The following is a 22,210-nucleotide window of genomic DNA, read 5'->3' as shown; positions in this document are numbered from 1 at the left end:
ATGATCAAGGGAAGAAGCCCTTTCCACCCAACCCTGGCTCGTCTATCATGCTCACTAAGGCAATCATAGTTTCTCCATCCTTCCCAAACGAAGAATAAAAGGCTCAAGAATAAAAAAAAAAAAAAAAGAATCAAGACTAAAATCTTAGACCAGAACTATTTAGCCACAGACACATCTGGAGGAAGAAACGACATCAAACCCCTCACAAATAAGCAGAGATAAAACTGCGAATTAAAGAAGGACTTAGCACGAATGAGTCTGTGTGTTTAAGAACATGAGCTTTGGGATGAGGCTGACCCTGGAGTCAAGTTCATTTTCTGCCGTTTACTAAATGTGTGCCCTTGGCCAAGCCAGTTAATCTCTGTGTGTCTCAATTTTCTCATCTGCAAAATGGAAAGAATAATACCAACCTCTCAAAGTTAGTTTGATAATTAAATAAAATAATGCATGTAACAGTGTTTGCCAAAGGCCTGGCAGATAGGGAGTGCTCAATAAATGGCATGAATAGCATAATAATAACATGTTATTAACATAATCATCTAACATGTATGATTTGAATTCCATGTTATAAATATAATTATCAGGAATATCTATGCCCCTACATTCTCCTAGACAATAAAGAAGTCTATAAGAAATCATGTTAGGAGAATGAAGTACATGTAATATTTTTAAGTGAGGCTGTTAGCCTATAAAATTAATCTTAGCATAAATGTAAAAGCCTGGCCTGGTTTAAGATAGCCCTTCTGAAGAACTGCTAAAACAGAGAAGTACTTTAAAGACTTTTTTTAATGGAAGAAAATTTGCTGCAGGAAGTTGAGAGTTAAAGACTTGGTTATAAAACCTCCATTATTACCCTAGATCGTAGAGCTAAAAGGAAAAGAAAGAAGGGGTTGTACTAATCATATGTTATTTTCCTGGAAATCACTCTCTATCTGACACCTTATATCAAAACATCTAATATATACACTAATATGTAATCTATAGCAAAAATCACCCCTTAATACTGCTTGGTGGAAACTCTATTTAGCTTTCTCTGGGCTTTTAACCCAGATATTCATCCTATGGTTCTAAGAAATCATCTTGAAAATATGTTACCTAATCCAATGTAAGTCTAAGAATTATAAAAGCAAGATCGTGCATCTATGCAAATCCCTGTTTTCTAGAGTACTATCTTATGACAACAGGCAAAATCAGTCTTCTGGGCCCCCACCGTGGGTCCTAGCAGCTCGGGTGGCAGGAGGAGCAGCAGCGGCCCAGTGGCCCGGCTTCGCGAAGGCTCCCGGAGCAAAGTGGCCCACAGGCCCCCAGCACGAGCCCTCCCCGCCACCAGGATGCCCAAGAGGAAGGTCAGTTCAGCCGAAGGGGCAGAGAAAGAGGGGCCCAAGAGGAGATGGGCGAGGTTGTCAGCTAACCCTGCTCCTGCAAAAGTGGAAACGAAGAAAAAAAAAGGCAGCAGCAGCAAAGGATAAATCTTCAGACAAAAAAGTACAAAAGGGAAAGGGGGAGCGAAGGGAAAGCAGGCCGCAGTGACTAACCAAGAAACTAAAGAAGATTTACCTGCAGAAAATGGAGAAACTAAAAAGGAGGAGAGTCCAGCCTCTGATGAAGCAGGAGAGAAAGAAGCCAAGGCTGATGAATATCGTATACCAAGTCTTATCAGTGGTCCCTGTCACCCTTGTACAATCCAGAGGAATATTTTTATCCACTATTTTGTAAATGCAAGTTTTTTAGTAGTTCTAGAAACGTTTTTAAGAAGGAGGGAATCCCACCTCATCCCATTTTTTAAGTGTAAATGCTTTTTTTTTAAGAGGTGAAATCATTTGCCGCTTGTTTATTTTTTGGTGCAACCAGAAAATAGTGGAATATTGAATTATTGGAGCCTGTGACTGTCTTGGGTGTCAGCTTAACATTCCATAGATGGGGGGGTAGTTTTTATATCTTGTAATACAAAGCATACTAAATGGCAATTTGAAGTCACAGTCATATGTTTACTGTGTCTTGAACATTTAAAATTAGTTCTATTCCCATGTTATTTTTAGTAGAATTGTTTCTTAAAGAAGACCACTCCTTAATCATTACTCTCCCTGTCAGAACCGTGTGCACTCTGTAACATCTTTGGTCATGGTAGTCCAGTTTTTCTAATAATTTCATTAATGTGTTGTGAATGATTGGAAATTTGATTATGTAGTGTATACGATATTAAATTGTGAATTGCTGGGACTTAGGTAACCGCTTACCAACATCTGGAGATACTGGTGCTTGATATCCTCTGAAGGAAAATTTGCCTCCAAATTTGAAGCTGGAAGGTCACTGGAAAAACTTTTTTAAAAAATCATGATACGAGGCTTTTTAGAATTTTTGGTATATATGTTAAGAATTGTGCACAAATCGAAATGTCTATAATGATGCTCAACATAACCAATAAAATCTCAATTATGAAAGAAAAAAAAAAGGAAGTCTTCTGAAAGACGGAAGCTCAAATAACCAATGTATTTCAATACAAGATTAAATCAAGAACAAACTTGAAGAAAGGAATAGTCAAAGCCTGAGACTAGAGAAGTCCATAGGATGACTTTTATCTCCAGTTCTAGAGATGGCAGGGCCTCGAGCGGGGGTCAACTACCACCATACTTGTTCCTCCAAGGACACTTGCTTCTTTCTAATGAAATCAGAGAGAGATGCTCTAAGAGAGTATTGTCTGCTTGACTTAAGTAGGAAACATTCTCAAGGATAAAAAAAAAAAAATCCACAAAAATAAAGAAACAAAGGTCTGGGGCAAAGCATTTTCAGGTGTCCTTCCATAAACTAGCCTGACAATTGCCAGGAACACTCAAAAGGCCCAAAGTGGCCATTATTCACAGTTGGGTCCAACATTAAATCTCCAAATCAATAAACATTTTAAAACCAACAAAGAGTATTTTAGACATGAGGTGGAGAGAGGTTTGTTTCTTTTTAATGGGAACTTGGCTACCATTTCTAACACAAAGGTAATTTGCTTCTGGACTGTAAGAAAGGGAGATCTTAGAGTGAAGGAAAGAAATGCTGTAATCCTGAACAAACCACTGCAAATCAAGCATCCTAAATAGGGTCGATTAGAGGTATATTCACGATCTCCCTTTGCATTCATGTCACAGCCTCTCTCTCATGCCTAATCTCCACCCCACCCCCAAGCACAAGTTTCTTAGGGATCAGGGTGGACAGTAGGTGGCGATGTAGGTTAACAAGTGAATTTGAACCTGAACATCACAGAGTCCAGACAGACTGCAGGGGAGAGAGCAGCTTACTACACCTTGTGGCCACTCTAAGTTTCAATAAAAAGGAAGGAAATGGGGACCTTATCTGTCTGCAGCAAGGAAAAGGCTAACCCAACACACTGTAGGACTTCAGCCCAAGCCTACCCCAGTCATAGTCTGTTTTCTCCCCAATTTACACCAATGCTGAAAGTCTTTCCACTCATGTAGTTGTCCCATTCACAGTTCAGCATGGGTTATACATAAAAGTAATTGTGCAACCAATTCAAACAAAATGAAATGAAACAAAAATGCATCATGAAAAACTAATACTATATAAATAGTAATACTAGAAGCCCACTAAATTTTATCACCAAAGACACAGATTATGCTGTTTTATTTTTCCTCCATTTCCTCTTCCTGAGGGTTCCAAATTAGAGCACTCAATTGTGAGAAAAAAAAAAAAAAGGAAAATTACTAAAAGTACTAGGATTTCTTGAGTTGTGGTCCCCAAACAACCTACATCAGTATTACTGAACATGCGTATTAAAATGCATAATTTCAGTCACTACTGAATCCGTTGTTCTGAACATGGAGCTAAGGAAGCCACATTTCAGCCAGCTCTTGACTTAGGCAATACAATCACTCTTCATGTCTTATGCTTCACTGAATAGCATACCAAGAAGTAGGTGAAAACCTTTCTGAATAACAGTATTTGTTCTCAGGGCAATAGCAAAAGCTGGAATTTATAAGGAGAAAGTTTTCTCTCTCCTCTCCTGTCATCATGACAGATCATAGAGTAATATTCTCTTTCTTTTTTTTATTTTGTGTCTTGCCTATTTCCAAAGATGCCTTGACCTGGAAATCATAAACATCTTAATTTTTTCAAGGGCATACAATTTTAATACTTAGGGGTTTTGAATGAGGTGGACACATTTTGGAAGATACCTTAAAAAATTGATTCAGCATATGCTGTGTGTCAGTCAGTGCAAGACCACATGTTTGATAAATTACAGGGACACCCCCACAGTGTTTGGGGGGACCATCAGGATGCAAAAAAAAATCCTGTAATTAAAAAAACAGTGGTTAGAAGGAGACTTGATTATAAAATCCTGAGAGCCTGTGCCAGATAATTTTTGAGAAGAGGTCACCTCACTAGATGAGATCAAGATGGCACAGGCTTAGCATTTTTGAGGGAAAGCTCCCTTTATCAAAGTTGCATTTATTTATATTACATTATTAGACTCAGCAACTCTACAGAGGCACCTGGGTAAATGAAAATCCTGGATAAAACCAAAGTGTTATAGAAGGTTAGGACCTTTGTACAGCTGACTCTCCTAACAGAAGGTGCAGTAGAGAAAAAGACCTATGTCTTTTTAAACTATAGCAACAACAGCAAAATAACAGACAGACACACAGTGGATGAGAAATATAACCATTTCTCATCTCTTATCCCTCTGTCTCATTTTGGGGAAAAAAAGAAAGCTGGATGCCAAGTGCCCACATTACAATTTAAAAAGAACACAGATGCCCCACAACTTGGGGAGTCCTAGGAGACTGATAAATCTCATCTCCCTGCTTTGGAGCCTGCCTTGCCCCCACCCTATTGCTTCCAATTCCTTCTTGGAAGGTGTAGCCAGCCCACTGCCACCACCACCACCAGCTACCACCAACTGCATTTCAGCAGAGAATCTTAGTGAAGTGCGTAAATCCCATACAGGGCAGCTGCAAGCAGAGCTATCATCAGGCTGGCTGAGCTATTTTTGGAACCATCTTAACTGATTGTCTGCCACCGCTGTCCTCTACTCTAGCCCTCTCTCTCTCCCAACCTGAGACGCCCAAGATTGACTGATCAATAATATGATAAAGAGCAGACAGCTGAAGGGAACTGGTAAACAACTGACAAAAATAGATAGATTTAGGAGTGATACACGATACAGAGAACATGGTTAAGGCTGGGGCATCTTCAGGCAGCCTGTGTAAGAAGACAGGCATCACAGATGGACTGGGGGTGGGGATGGCGTGGGAGACTGCAACACAAAATAATTCTCAAGGAGCATTCTCTGTCTCTCTTCTCTCTCTCTTTTCCTCCACCACATGCTGTATGTGGGTTCTTGATTTAGCAGGGAGGAGTAAAGTGTTTCATGCACAACTTGCTCCTTAACCTTTCGAAGCTTGCTGCTTTCTACACTTAGTATGTGCTGGTGGGCACAGCAGTGGCTAGACAGTTCAGGCTATTAGCATAAAGGAAGAGAGAATGCAGCAACAGAATTTCAGGGGACCCAAACCAACTGGCTCTCTTTGCTCCTAAGGAGCCTCCTTACCATGACCTGGTCACTGGGGTGAAAGAGCAACCCTGCAAGGGCCACATGGACCCCCACTCAAAAGGCAGGCTGCCCCCCAGGTTCCTAGGAGTTGGTGCGAACCATCCTGCTTAATTCTCCTAAAATAATGGAAACTTTGGCTTTAGCTTTTTGCAGTAGGGTTTTCCTCTCCCACCATTATCTGCATTTTTTCTTTCCAATGTCTTAATACTCCTGGTCAAGCAAAGCAGAACAGCATGTAGGCAGAGGCTGGAAGGCAGAGGGGCCTGAGTCCCAGGTGAGCAATGGACTGGTGTGCCTGCCTCACCTTGAACAAATCATTCAACTTTGTGGCTGCCTGAGGAAACTTTGGAATATGTAAATTGAATCACAACACTCATCGACTTAAAACATTCCCTGCAGCTTCCTGTCACTCTTAGAATAAGATCCAAAGAAACTCCTTGCTTTCATTGACAAGACCCTGCCTGGCCCTCGCCTCTTTTCTTACCAGCTCCTCCATCGTTCACTCACCAGCCTCATATGCTTGCCTTCTGTCCTGCAGACAAACCTATTGTGTGCCCACCTTCATGCTGACATGACCCTCTACCTGAATCGCCTCTCCCAGGATCTCACCAGGCAGTATCTCATCCCTCCTCAGGGAGGTCATTCCTGACAGCCTCCTACCCCCTGGCTCACAACGCTGTAACCTAACCTCCCTTCCCTCCTAACAAATCACCCTGAGAAAATTATGCTATTTATTTGTCAACTTGCTAATTGCCTGTCTCTTGTCTCTAAAATATAAGCTGCCTTGTTTACAGCTACATTATCAGCACTTAGAAATAGGGGTATGCAATAAATATTGTGTAAATATTATTGAACACACAAGTTTTCTCACTCAAAGGAGAGGAATAATACTTCTTTGACAGGGTTGTTGAGAGGACCAAATAAGAAAATGAACATAAATTGTTAACCCTGGTACCTGGAACATCTTTAATGTTTGCATTTTTTTTAGAGTTGAAGGCCACTTTCTCCAATTCTAACCACCAGAGATACCTTTCCACTATCCTGATTATTCAAAATCTTTGAATCTTTATCAAATGCTCTCTCCAAATAAGTCTCTAACTTTTCCTGACCCAAAATGCCCCCTCTTGACCAAGTTACTTTGATGCTTTTCTTATTAAAATAATCCAAGAAAAGCAGCAAGGTGAAAAGAATTGCTTGTTTCTTGGATAATGTATGGTAACAAAGTGAAAGGTTCAGTCTTCAGATCAAGGAATGTCCATCTTGCCCTGCCACAAGGGTAGGTGGGCACACTCCGATTCCCCTATAAATAACAATAGAAGACAATGGAAATGAATGTTCTATTAACTTCACAAGGCTAGAAATCTTGGAGGCTTTCTGACATTTATGGACTAGCAAGACCAGAGCCCCAAGGGTTCCTGAAGGAAGCGCTCCCTCGAACTAGGTCTTAGGCAAAAAGTGGAAAATAAGATAACCAGGAGCAATGAATAATGTATAGTGTCCTGATTACAGAGTTTGCTAAAGAGCCGTGCAAATAAACAAAGCAATAGAAGTAGGACAACTTGGGAGACACAAGCAGAGTCACAGCCAATACAGGCTTGAGCACCTCTCCTGCAGCATGGGGGCAGGAAGCACCGGCCTCACAGAAGTCCATTTCCAACCCCTTAACTACAAATCTTCAGGGGCAATATTTTTATCTGTTTCCTGGGAGCTGTTTCATGTATGAAACTAGATTGTAAATTCCACGTGTACTGGACCTGAAGATGACTCTATGACTTGTATATTACACAGTGCCTGGTAGAGCTTCAACAGTCAACATTTTCCAACTGGCATGTGTGATCCTCTTCAAAGACCTACATAACAAGATTAGTCCTCTAAAGAACTAAAACCACTGAGTCTTCTCTGATCCCAACATTTGACATCATATCATTTAAACCACAGCTGAGTTCCATTAGTTTGCAAAAGTTGGGGGAAATGTTGAAGGAGGTGGCTTTTGCTTATAGCAGTACCTACCTTTGGTCTGGGCACATTTATGCATTTATTAATTCTGCTGTTTCCTCTTATTTCCTACTGAGAAACAGGCTGGTATTACCTACTGTTGTATATCAAGGCACATTGAGGACTTAGCCAAAGCAAACAGCAAGAGAGGAAAAAAGACTAAGCTATAGCTTCATTTCTCCTTAGCCTAGTCACAAAATCTCATGTGCCATCTCATAATCAGCTGTTAGTTTAATTATGAAATACCTGAATGCTGTGTAATTACAGCTGCTTTTCATGAATGGCTGCCTCCTGGTAAAGTAAAACATCCAGCTAAGTAGTAACACCTGGAATCTAGAATGATTGTCTTTTCTTGGCAAGAACAACTGAACGGAGTAGTTGATTGTGTTCACACCTTATGGGGACTTCTTGAAGTGGCCATCATTAACTCTTTGACAGGTGTAATTATATGCAACAAGAAAACTTGATAACCATTTTCGATCCAGAAGATAAAGCAAAACCTCCTTTCAGTTATAAACAATTTTCCAAAACGTATATTTTGAAAGAATTTCACATTTCAAGGCCAAGGAAAGTAGAAAGCCATCCTGAAGAAAAGCAGTTTCATACGTGGTGCTGAACAAAGAAAAAGGATGAGACAGAACAATTTTATCTCCTTAAACGATGGCTCTGCTGTTTATAAAACAACTGTAAATGATGCTGTAATTACAAAGGTCTTCGCTCACTATTACTAAAGTAAAAAAGAAAGTGAATTGTGATGGTCCTGGTTTCCAAACTGTAGGACTTTTCAGGAAATGAAGCAACAGATGTTGATACTAATCCATGAAAACTCTGCTAACATTGCCATAAGTGAAAGTGTCACTGCCGGTGCTTTTGCAGTGAGAGCTGCGGCCAGCTTCATCACTTTTCTGATACCTGCATACTATCGTTTGGAAATCAAAAGTCCAAGCTTAATCACCAGCTAAAGCTTCATCATGACCTAGGCCTTACAATTAGTTTAGTAGAAAAATAATATTTCTACCGTCTTGTTCTATAAGAATGTAGGAAGCCACTTAGTGAAGTTACTAGCTTACTCTACTTCCATGTCAGACCAAGATATATATAACCCTAAAGTTCTCAAGCCAGAATACACTCTTCAGTGTGTGATTCCTGGTTGTAAGAATATGTGAAATGTTTTAAATATTTGCTAAGCATTTGATGATATTCAATAAAACTTCTATAAATGTCTAAAGAAGCTTTATTTCATTGCTGTCAGATGAAAATGGAAACCTTGATGGATATGGCACTAGAAATGATTAAGATCCACATTTCAAAAATGTTCTCTTTATAACACTTGCTGCTGCCAAGGAAAGAGATTCGGGATACTTAAGGAGTACATTATATCCTCTTAGTCACCCAAAACTATTTTATTCTTAAACATTTTTTTTTACTGTCTCCAGACCTGTGGTATTTTACTAGTTACACATAAGAAACACAAAGAAAAAGTTGGTATACTAATCCTGAATTAAAATTTTAAAAACTAAACAAATTTTCTTAACAACTTGCTTATATATTCTCTATGATCATTTATTAGAATGGAGACAACACACACAGGCACACAGACACATGTGCACGTAAGGCAGAAAAAAATACCCCACGTTACACAATATAATCTCTTACTCTTCATCCTCCTGAACAACTAAACTTTTGGAAATCCTGTGTTAGCAGAGATGCTGCATTTATACTTATACCTTCAGTAAAACTTTATTAATTCAAAATCAAACACAAATTCAGAATTCGTAACAAAATCTAGGCTGATAAGTAATTCTATATTATTCATAAAGAATGGATATGTTAAGAAAATTAATGGATCAAACCAGTTTGCTGAGCCTATTTACCTTATAAAAATAAAACAGTTTAAGCATGCTACAAGTAACTGAGAATATTTTATTTTAATCAGTGAAATGGTAATAAGTCAGGTTTATATATTCTCTAAGATCACTTTTTAGGACAGAGATAAATTCACACACACACACACATATACATATTTATCTTGGTCCAGTTAATTCTATGTATTTGATGTTATTGTATGTATCTGAAAGTAATTTAAAGTTTTAGAAATCCATTTTATCAATTCATTCTTCTGAATTCATTAATTCTGACTGACTTACCCCTCCAGCTATTTGAAATTGTAACAGGTGACTTGCTCATAGAGTTTCAGTCTCTTCCAGCAATTCTTAACAGAGCACAGAATTCTTTAGCATTCATCTGATGCATTGTTATCAAATACCATTGCCTAGAAAACTAACTTGTCTTTCAAGCAAGACACTCTAATTAACTTCCCTGAGCTGGACTTAATTCTGTTAAAACCATTTCCTCAAATTTTACTTAATTGAGGCAAAGGACTTTTTTTAGTCAAATTAACTCGAGGCGATTTATTTAGATAAAAGCAATTCTCCTTGGATTAGTGTTTTCACAACCCCAAACAACAAAGGATTTAAAATAATTTTATTTCCAAAGCCTCAGAAAATTACCATATAATACAAGGCCAGATGCAGTATTTCCTGTAAAACAAACTGAGTTGATTCTTTCGGAGTAAGATAAGTTTTGGTTTTTTTTGTTTTTTTTTCAGTCTACAGTATTCAATCAACTGATGAGTTTTGGGCATCCATAGTGAAACTAATAGTTGAGGTATTCTGTCCAATTTAATAATCTGAGAACCTTGAATATTATGAAACTCTCTCTACTGCTTAAATGATTAGACCTATGGATCTAGTGCATAGCTTTCTTTTTTTTTTAACCGATCGTAACACCTGGCTTGGTGTTGTCTGCACCACACACACAGCCTGTGAGCCAACCGGCCATCCCCATATAGGATCCAAACCCACGGCCACGGCACTACCAGCACCGCCAGCACCGCACTCTCCCAAGTGAGCCACAGGGCCGGTCCTGGTGCATAGCTTTCTTAACCCCACAGGTCTTATCTCTGATATCCGGGTCTCATCATTTCTTTAAATATGGCTCAAACAGTGATTTAACTGTCCCCCAGCTGAAGCACTGGCTTGCTTCCAGTTTTAATGGTAGTAGATTAGAATTTGTGAAAATCATATGTTGACATCAATCATTGCAGATACCTCCGGATTTGCCTCCCTAAGTGAATAACCAAGAACAAAACAAAGGATGACAGTGAATCACAAAAAGAGCTCCTTACCTCCCTCAAACTTCTGATTATATATTCATCTAATGGGGACAGTTGAGGATAGAGATAGACACTCCCTTTCCCTTTTCAGCCACACTCGTGTTTTTCTACTCCTCCCACAAACCAAGTGTATTTCTTCCATAAGCCCTTAACTTTTGTGAATGCTTCTGCACAGAAGACTCTTCCACTAAACCTTCCCAAGTATCAAATGTCCAAAGTTCAACTATCTTTTTCTCAGGAAGGCTTCCAGGACAGTCCCATCTAAAGTTGGACTTCTTCCCACCTTCAGGCATTTACTTTGCCCTGTTTAATTTTATTCATGGCATTTGGCAATATCTGAACTCACTTATGTGCTCATATATTCACAGGTATCTCAAATAGAATGCAGACCTCATAAAGACAGAAACACTGTTGCTTTTGTTCACCACCGCTTTACAAGCACCTAAAATAAAAGTCACTTTAAATGAAGAGTTCTCTAATCTTCCATATGCCTTAGAGTTTGGAATCCTAGGTAATTTAGTAGACTTCCCAAATGTAATTTCTACAAATCCAACTCTCTTATGGTCCTTGGACCAAATCTGGCCGACCGCCTATTTTAGTAAATAAAGTTTTGTTGGAAATCAACCTTTTCTGTTAGTCTGCATATTGTCCATGGCTGTTTTTGTGCTACAGCAGCATAATTGAGAACTTCTAACAGAGGCCACATTGTTCTCAAGCCTAAAACATTTACTATCTGGCCATTTATAGAAAAAGTTAGCCAATCCCTATATAGACTCTTTATAGTGGAAAACCAAGTCTCCCATTCCTAATGGAAATATCCAGAGATGAAGTTTATTCAATGCCAATGACTCTCATGTGAGATAAATATTTAAGTAAGAGCTTAATTATTTACAGTTGAAGTAACATTTTCTCCAAAAGAGGGTGTGAGTTTGAAAGTTAGCCTGCTTTCCAAACTCGTTAACTTGCTATCAATAGAATGACTCACTGGTAGCACTTGGATCAATAATAATCGAACTGCAAAGTGGTGATTTAGAAGGGAAAGTTAAACCAACATGCCATCGTGATAAAATCCTCATCAATAAACACTTGCTGTCTGTAGGTAATCGGGACATGAACTGACACTCTGGACGCACAGGGTCCAAGTGTACCAATTGTTTGGTACCAATCAGTCTGAACGGAAGGATGTTTCCACACCATAGAAGAATGTGTGTCTTTAAAGTTGGTGACAATAACACCAGACACAACTAAATATGTTGTTACATAGAACAAAGTATACTGTAACAACAAGGAAATACTCTTCCATGGACAAAAATATGACATGTGGTCTAGCTCAGTTCCCTGAGGAACGTTGTCATTTTCCTCTGACATTATTTTGAGTAAGAGCTGGCCATCAGGCTGAGACAGCCGAACAGCTCAGCATGTCAGCTCCCATTGCTGCACTCCAAATCAGAAGAAAGGCAGGGACAAGGCAAACCAGTACAGCAGCTCAGTGGAAACCTACGTACTTTATTCTTTCCAGCAAAACACTGAAGAATGGCAGGCCTGCCACCCCGTAGTCATGATGGCCACAGAAAGCATTTCACTTTTGCTTAGTAACTTGAAACCATGTGCTCTTATTCTATTCCAAACATTCTAGGGAATTTGTTGCAAAGGACAGAGGTTTCTCTTTAAAATATGCTGATTGGATGTAATAGATTTTCATCATCCATTCCCTTTGAAGAGGATTCATTTGATTTATCTTTTTAGATTAGATTAAGGTGAGTACAGAATAACAACTTGGAAACCAAGCCTTAAGGTAGCATTTTTCTAAAGATGGTGAATGGGCAATTATTCCTGAAATGTTCCTTTTTTCTCTTTCTCAGCCCAAAGGATTTGTGCAGTGATGGTGCATTAGTGTGATAATGTCCAGACTATGTTTTCTAGTTGCTGATGATCCACTAGAGAAATAAAATGCTGATTTAGACCCTTGGAGGCTGAGGTTCAGTAAACATGGCCAAGGAGTTCGACTTTCCATTCACAGCTGTGCACCAAAGGAAAAAAATCCCCAGGAAGGAGAAGTGAGGACATGATGACATGGGCACAGGTGACTGTTGAAGATCACATCCACTCAGGGAGAACTAATTTTTACTAGCAAAATTACACTAGTCATAGGCTTCAGTGCCTTCAGCATTGATATTCTGAAATAAAGCATGTTTCTATCGGCCAGGAAAATGTGACAGGTGGTTTTAAAAACGCCATTGTGCAAATCTTATGGAGAGAATTGTTCACAGGATTTAAAATTTATCTTTGGCCATGAGAGAAGACATACAGGAGCAATTAGACACTTACAAAATGCAGTATTAAAAGTCTTCTAAAATTTAGAATAATCCAGCTTGTATATAATAGGGACAGTAGGTTTTAGTGATTATATGATAGACAAATATGTCACCAAAAACAAAAAACAAACACCCTTGTTTCTGGTAGTTGTAGTTTCTTCATTTGTGAAATTCATATTATAATATTACATACTTCCAAGGCCAGCATCCTAGGCATGCAACCAATGCTGACACCCAGAACCCTGTGGGTTTGGAGTTCAATGCTTTGCAGTTACAGTCTTGAAACTGTTAAGATTTTGATCTTTGAATTTGTGTTTTATAAGTGAAGTTCACTGGGACAATGGAGCTGAACCTGGGACTTGTAGCCTTGGCTCCCAAGTGGTCTTGGCTCCCCGGATAGGTGCTTGGTCAACACTTTTTTGCCTCCAGCCAGCAACCACGGCTCCCTTCCACCTATAGGTAGAGTCATGGGATGGTTTCTTGGGTGCGCATGAGGGTCTACACTCTCCCCCTGAGCATACCTGTGTTTGACAGGTTAAGAATGACTGTGAAAGAAAGGAAAAAGCTTTTACCCTGCTTTTGAACAAGGGGCTCACATTTTCATTTTGCACTAGGTCCCACAAAATCTGTAGATGGTCCTTCCTACTGCATATAATCTTTGTGAGGATTAAAGGATATAAGAGGGCCAGCCCACGGCTCACTTAGGAGAGTGTAATGCTGAAAACACCAAGGCCACAGGTTCAGATCCCTATATAGGGATGGCCAGTTGGCTCACTTGGGAGAGCATGGTGCTGAAAACACCAAGGCCACGGGTTCGGATCCCTATATAGGGATGGCCAGTTGGCTCACTTGGGAGAGCGTGGTGCTGAAAACACCAAGGCCATGGGTTCGGATCCCTATATAGGGATGGCCGGTTGGCTCAGTTGGGAGAGTGTGGTGCTGACAACACCAAGTGAAGGGTTAAGGTCCCCTTACCAGTCATCTTTTTAAAAAAAATGTATAAAAAAATAAAAAAATAAAAATAAAGGATATAATATATGCAGCAAGTGAAAGTATTACCTGGCACAAAGTAAGTACTCATTAAATGTTGGCCAATATAATATGATTTATGTTGTTTTTGTTTCATCTGCATATGTATATTTTAACATGGGCAAACACATACATGCATGTCACTGGTAACACTCAACTTTATCAGTGACGGTTTAACCCCTCTGGTACTGAACTGAACAGTTGGTCCCTGTGACTTTAGTAGAGGAGGATCTTCACTCTTGATAAGGTGACCTTACTTGGAGTGAGACACAAAGCCCTGAATTCATTTCACATAAGATTCTAAACTAGCTGCCACAAAACGCCCCCATTAAAACCCTGGAAATTATATCAGGAACACTCAGCTTTTTCAAACACTGATTCCTGTCCTATCTCCTACAAAGCATTTTACAAAAGAAGTAATTCCCTTTGACAAATGAGAAAGGTCAGACAAGTGCCCAGGAGGCCTGGAAAACTGATTTTTTTTATTGTTACAAGTTCAAATAATCAATGAGCAATTCAAGCCATGAGACACAAGGGCTGTAAGAGTTTCCATGGTTTTTGGTGCTTGTTTAAATGCTGGGATGGAAGTCATGTGATTGGGAGCTATGCTTCTGCTCAGATATTTGTCTTCTTCATCATATGATATAATAGCTATTACTACTAAAAATGATGGCTCAGGAAATCACCTGAGTACCAGAAGCTAATCAGTAGCAGGGCAAGTTTAACTGGACCTGAAGGATCTCTTCTTTCCATCATGCAACACTGCCACCATGTTGTTGTTTGTTTTCATTTTATTTTTCTGCTATGAGTTGTCATTTTTAATTCTCTTTAAGGATCAGTTTGAAACTTAACAAAGACCTATAAAAATAATACAAGAATGGGTACAGATTTCTATCCAGATCAGTGAAACATAAAACCTACCAATTTGACATGTACAGAATAATACTGCACAACAGTGCTTTGTGCCTTAAATGTCTGTTTGAACAACCACCATTTAGATGAAAGATGGATCAGATTACATTAAAATAACATTTCCTCATATTTCAATTTAGCCTCTAACATAATAGTAAGAATTTCTAAAATCATTTTTCTCTTTAGGGGTTGGAAGAATGCATTTATCACGGTTATCTGTGGTATTATCATCTGACCTGCTAAGATTTTCCTCTTTGTAAATATGGAATAGTTTCCCTCTAAGAAATATGCATGTATCCACATAGAATTCTCCTGCAGTCCAGAGTTTCAGGTTATTAAACATATTACTTAATTCAATAAATGTGCATCATGTCTACTATATGTCTGGCACTATGCTAGACAGTGAAGTTAAAATGATGAATTGGACATTTTCCCCAACTATGAGGAGTCCAGAGATTGGTTCTGGAGAGTCACGTGTAAGCAAATAAAGCTATACAAATGTGATGAGAGTTGTGAAAGATGTGTGAAGTGCTGTGATACCTGAGAGCTGGTCAAACCTAGACCTGACTGCAGTAGAAGGGAAGGCTTCATTGAAGTGGTAACCCCTGAGCTGTCATGAAGGTTGAGCTGCAGTTGGCTAGGCAGATGCAGACAGAAATGGTATATGGTGCAAAAAGTCAAGCATGGACATAGGAACAGAGGTGTAAGAGAGTTTGGGGAACTGGGGCAACCACAGCCTCTTGGCTAAGAATGGAGCACTAGAATGTAATAGAAAGAGACAGGAGACAGAGGGTACCAGTATTACCAAGAGAAGACCAACAAAGCATTGGGCATATAAAAAGTGACTCAGTAATGATAAAAATATATTAAACTATGGCATTTTAACACTGCCCTCTTCTTAGTTCTCTCTATGACTGTATGATAATTCCTATTTTATCCCCTATGCATCCCTAAACGCCAGGTACCTTTCAGTCACAGAAATAAACAGTGCCTTAGAGACTAGTTATGAATAAGAATGGGACACTAATCTAGCTACAGAGCTGAGCCAAGGAGACCTGACTCTGGAAAGGTCAAGGTTGCAGAAAGACTACCTAAAGAAGTAGGATTTAGTAGTGAGTAGAAGTGGCCTCTTTCATGGGGTCCATCAGCACTTGTCCTGCAGTGGTGGACTGTGTTCATTTGAGCTTCAACCCTTCCAGCATCCAAGCAGAAGAGGCAACATGTACAGTGGTGAGAAGTAAGGGCTTTGAGACAAAACAGACTGAATCTTAGGCTAAGCAAAGCAATTCACATGATTAAGTCTCATTTCTAAAGTGAGGATTATGACACCACTTTATAAGATTGTGATGAAGATTAAACAAGACAATGCAAGTGAACTTCTTCCCAGAGCCTGGCCTGGCATGCAGAAAACACTCAACCAACGTTTGCTATTATTTAGCACTTAACAATATAGTAAACTTATAATTTACTGTAATTAATAGCCGTCTGTGAAGTCAATGCACTTTATATAACAATAGCAAAGTTGTCAACATTTTATAGTAAATGTCCTTGTACATGAACTTAGTAGCATCCATTTTTGCTGTAACAAAAGAGGAAAAGTGACCAGGAAAAATGTGGAGAGGGGAAGGAATAAGGTAGGGTCATCATTCAGAGTTCAATTTTCATGCCTGTGAAATGTTAATCATGCGTTTCCACCCCTCTGTGTTTTCTACCAGGTATGTGGGAGTGTGGATAAACCAGGTTGTGGACAGTACCTGGGCACTTTACTAGTCATTAAGGTGACACGAACATTTAGCTTTTCTATTTCTAACATTGAGCAAGTTTTGAAATTGCTTCCATTATCAAAAAGGAGTTTGCTTGTCAATAGCAATAAGTACATTGAACAGTTAAGTTAAACATTCCAACTACTGATTGATACACTCACACAGCGTGAGTTTAATTTCAACTATCAATGTCTTCCCATAAGGAGATGGCAATCCCTCTCCAGGCAGGGAGAACTGGCCCAATGGCTGCATTGCATTTTCTTTATCCACGTTCCTTTGGGCTCTCTTTTCCTCTGTGAGATGGGAAGGTACAGAACTTCCCTATAGCAACAGAACATGCTACTCTGTTGCGAATACTTATTTGCGCCCTTCGTCTTTGCCTTTCCGTCCTGCACACATTCCTCGTCGCCATCTGCGGCGTCTCCTCCTGCCATGCTTTCTGTCTCAGCCTCTCTCACACCCCTCTCCTGTGGGCACCTCACTCTGGTCAGTTTCTTCCCCTCAAATTCTGGCTGTTCCAGGAAAACCACTAAAAGGAAAAAAGCAGGCCTTCCTCCCTCCAGCTTCTGTGTTTTTGATTTTCTTACTTTTCATTATTTCTGGAACAGAAGAGTAGCATTCTACTTATTGCTTTAGGTTTTATCCTGCCCACACTTCTGGATAACACCAATTTTATTTCTCTGTCATTGCCTAGATTTCAGAACTAAGTTTCATTCTGCCCACACTCCTGGATAACACCAATTTTATTTCTCTGTCATTGCCTAGATTTCAGAACTAAGTTTCATTCCATTCCTATTGCTGTTCATCCTATGTTCAAGAGTTTAGACTATAATATCCTTTCTAATTTGGTACCTTTACAGTGGTTCTCCATTTTTCTTTTGTCCTGTACCATCATTAAATGTCAGCTTAATTTAGGTGACAAAAGGGTACTCATTCGAATTAAGAATCAGAAAACTAAATATACAAAGACTCATGCCTGCCAATTTATCACCCAGAGACCTTAGGTAAAGCACTCGGCTTCTACAAGCCTTAGTTTCCCCATTTGCAATATGTTGATATTTAAAAATGTGTTCCGACAGGCCTATTGGAAGATCCAGAGCTTATAACCATTCAAAGATTTTGCTTCAGAGGACATAATCTCTATTACATTCTGCCTCTCTTTTGGAACACATATGCATTTTAACATTTTTCTACTGCAGTATAACTTCAGCCATTCGGGAAGATGAACACCTAGATTATTATAACTAAACACCACATCTCTTGCTTGCAACCCTTGAGACTCTCTCTTGTTTCCCATTTCCTAACGTGGTCCCTTTCAGTAGTCACTAAGAACACTTCTGCCGACACAGGGCTGGCACCAGCCTGGGGACAACAGAATGATTTTGTATACAGATATTATTTAACCAGATTTCCTCTGAAGCAGTTTCATTTTGAAAAGGAAATGTATAAATTATTTGAAGATTTACTTCCCTAACTTCCAATAAATTCAGTATTAAAAAGCTATACGATTCTAGTCACTTCGTCAATAGAACAGAAAATTACTCCACTTCTTTTAGAAGTAACATCCCCTGGTCTGTAAGTTTTCTTCCCAAAATTGATTCTAAATATGAAAACTGTTTGCTGAGATACCCTGAATCAATAGGCAGACTTACACCTCATGGTTAATTATTCTGGAAACTCTACAATTCAAATTATAATGTCTTCAGTAAGATATGGGTGATATCTGCTGCAATTTCTATAAATGTATAATTTCTGTATATACAAGGGTACTTCAAAAAAGTTCAAGGAAAAGTAGAATTAAAAGATAATATGAATCTTTCCATGAACTTTTTGAAGACCCCTCATATATATATGTGTGTATATATATATATATATGCCTATATATATGTATATATATAGGCATATATATGTATATATATATGCCTATATATATACATATATATAGGCATATATATGTATATATATATGCATATACATAATTTCTATATGTACAGTTGTCCCTCAGTATCTGTGGAGAATTGGTTCCAGGATCCCCCATGGATACCAACATCCACCATTGCTCAAGTCTCATATTATTTGCATATAACCTACACACACTCCTGTATATTTTAAGTCATCTCTAGATTACTTGTAATAGCTGATACAATGTAAATACTATGTAAATAGCTGTTATACTATACTGTTTAGGGAATAGTGACAAGAAAAATGTTTATTACAGACCCAACAATCCTAAGTGTAACTACATTTTTGATCTGTGGTTGGTTGAATCTGAGGATGTAGAATTTACAGATAGGAAGGGCTGACTCCATATATAATTTCTATATATACATATATATTCACACACACAAATATAATTTCGATATATATATAATTTCTATATATATTAGGCATAATAAAAGGAAAGTACATCCATTGATATATTTAGCTTATAATTACCAAAAAGGAATGGAGAGTTTCAGTTGATATTGTTAGCTTGTCAAATGGTCCCTGTCCCTCCTACCCCTTACTGATAAAGTGGCCAAACTGTTAAAAAGATAAACTGAAGCACAATAAACTTTTTAACAAGTTTATCTGAGCAAATATTTTAATGAATTGGGCAGCTTCAAACCGGAAGCAGCTCAGAAGCTCCCCTGAGGGAAGCAAGGGGGAGGGTTTTATAGGATGAGAGCAGAAGTATAGCAAAGAAAATACTTGGCTGGTCCCAGTTATAAAGTTGCCTTATTTGGTCTATCCCATTAGAAAGTCCCTAGTTATATTATTATAAGTTTGTTGGCTGCTTCTGATTGGTTGAGCATAAGTTCTGCTTTTCTTTACTACAGGAACTTATAAGAAATAGGTCAAGTTAAGTTTTGCTTATGTTTGCAAATCAAGCAAGGTTAGGTCACCTATGAGGCCTACCTGGCTCTGTCTGCTCAGGGATTCTTCAGGCCTGGACTCTATTTAATATCCCCTAATTTTTAAAATGTAAACAGTGCTTCACACAATAATGAATTTGTCACCCTGTAAATCTGACCAGGGCAATTAGACAAAACGGATCAGAGTACATAAAGATATCTTCAAAAGGTGGAAGGAAAAGCATAAACAGCATTTTGACTCACAATTTCTGTGCCTGAAATATCAACTGCTGAAAGGAGAGCAGGACCAAGCTTGTGTGTCTCCGGGCAGGTGGACAGATGGTGGCGGGTCAGTCAAAACAAACAAACAAAAACAAAATCAGGAAAAGACCCGGCTACGTGGACCAGGGTTCAGGGCCGCAACATGAAGAATCCACTTACAATGAGAAAAAAGAAACCATGATGTTGAACGAAATGTTGAATCAGCCCTGAACAAAATCTTTGAGAGGCTCATCTGGCTTTTAGAGATACAGGCATGTGAGGCCCAATTTTTCTAAGAGAAACAAAAAATGGTGGGGGGGTGGGGGTTGCAGGGGGAAGAGGGTGAAGTGGGAGAAGAAGCTTCCTAGTCTATGAGAATTTTTTCTGCATTTTCGTTAGAAATCCACAGTATAAATCCCTAAAACTGAGAGTCAGAACGTGGGACCCTGTAGCTCTCAGGAAATGTTCACAGAATAAGTGAAGGAAGAAGATGACATGCACTATTTACAGACACACATTCATCTTCTTTTACGAATTTTTCCTTACTTCCAATCAAAACCTGGCCAAATCAGACTTCATGAAAATCTTCAAGTTGCCTGAAATCTCTTATTTTACAGAGAAAGTAATACATATTCTTTCAGATTAGGGATAAGAGGATGAGTTTTCTCTTTGGTTAATTTTCTTTCTTTTAGAATAACAAAAAGACATAAAGCTGTAGTGTACAATTTTCAGGCTTGTACCTCTTATGTTGATTTCTAACAGTATCTGCATAAATAATAAATTAAGCTGAAGGTACGGATACAATTCATCACTTCACTGACTTAACATTTTCAGTAGATAGGTAGATAGAAAAATAGAGATAGAGACTTCCAGATTTATAGATATCTCTTAACTACGTACACCAACTTTATGCAATATACCCAAACTACGTACACTAATTTTACATGATTAAATACAGTAGTTTGAACTGTGATTGATAAGCAGTTTTATGAGTCTACATATATTTCTTGCCCAATAGTTCACGATAGAACATTTCTAGACTGGCAAAGTTTTTCAGATGACCAGATAAATTTTACTCTTTTATTCAACAACCTTTCCTATAATTCTGTGACTCTATTGACTTTGTTTATATCTGTATACCTTCTGAGGGCTCACACTTTTAACTGAAGTCTATTTTTTCCTTCTCCTTTGCTATTTCCTCTGATGTTCCTCTGATGAGACAAAGCACCCTCCCTTTTGGAAGCCACTTATTTATAATTTAGTGCTTTAAGCTCAAATCCCATCTACTCTTTAATTAGGTGCTCAATCCCACTCTCTTTATGTTGTCTAAATTTTATATGAATTACAGATGTTAAAATATCGTCCTAAGTGAGCTTTCTATACTAAGAGCTCACCGAACATAAAAGAAGCAAATCAAAGGGTCATATATTTGCATCCTGGAGCCTAGGGACCATTTTGAAATAACAGAAAAAAAAATGGCTTTAAAAGTACTGGAGGAGAAGTTTCTTCTTCTGTTAATGTCTTTTTTAACCTGTTCACAACGGACATTCCCAGAAGTTGGGGATGGATAGATTGTAGTTCTAATTGCAAAATAGTCATACTCTTTTTATTTCTCTGGTCATCAAGTGTAGATCTCATAAGGACTAAGCCACTGGTCTGTAACTATGTGTAATTTCACTTATGCAAAGGGCCTGGTGTAAATCTCTTAACATACTGACTCCTCATGCTATGTTACAAAAAACTGATAAAAACCAAAATACAAGATCTTCTAAGAGGAGGACTGTTCTCTTCTCTTGGTAAACAACCCTCCTTTCTCACCATGGTCTGCATGAACTTGGTGATGTTTAAAGCCAGAAACAGGAAAGAACAGACAGTAATACTCTTAGCTAGAAATCTATTCTCTTGCTGCAAAAACTCTTATTTCTCTGACTCTGTTTTGTCTTAGTTTCTATTTAGATTACCCAAAATTGATATTAGAAGATATTAAAGTCACAAATATAATGGTGTCATCTAATCTGATCTGTGCTTTTTAAAGATAATATTTTCATTTTAGAACACTATTAAGCTTTTATTAAAATGATATCAGGGCCCCAGAAACAAACACAGAAAAACTCATGAAGTCAAAATATTTTCATCAATTTGGAGCCAATATCAAATATTTGATTAACATAATGCACTGAAGGGGAACAAAAATCACAACATAACCTAAAGATAATCTCTTCAAAAGTCTTATTAGTAATGTTATTGGTGCAGAATCATTGTAACTCTGATGGCCTTGGAAGAGAGTTTACTATTGCTGTGGGTAATTGACCAGAGAAGATAGTAATGCTCATTTTACAGGCATCTATTAAGCTACTGACCAGTATGGT

General features: G+C 38.4%; 1 protein-coding gene and 1 pseudogene across 5 annotated transcripts in view; one reads left to right on the top strand and one right to left on the bottom strand.

The window, feature by feature from the left end:
- The window catches only part of NRXN3 (neurexin 3), a 1,519,487-nt gene that overhangs the window by 914,696 nt on the left and 582,581 nt on the right, over positions 1-22,210 (bottom strand). The gene's annotated exons all lie outside the window — the stretch shown is intronic.
- LOC134371769 (non-histone chromosomal protein HMG-14-like) lies at positions 1,332-5,012 on the top strand (annotated as a pseudogene).

The sequence above is a fragment of the Cynocephalus volans genome, chromosome 3, assembly GCF_027409185.1.
Source record: "Cynocephalus volans isolate mCynVol1 chromosome 3, mCynVol1.pri, whole genome shotgun sequence".
NCBI classification, from domain to species: domain Eukaryota; kingdom Metazoa; phylum Chordata; class Mammalia; order Dermoptera; family Cynocephalidae; genus Cynocephalus; species Cynocephalus volans.
Note: the sequence above shows the minus strand (reverse complement) of the source record. Positions and strands in the feature narration are given on the sequence as shown.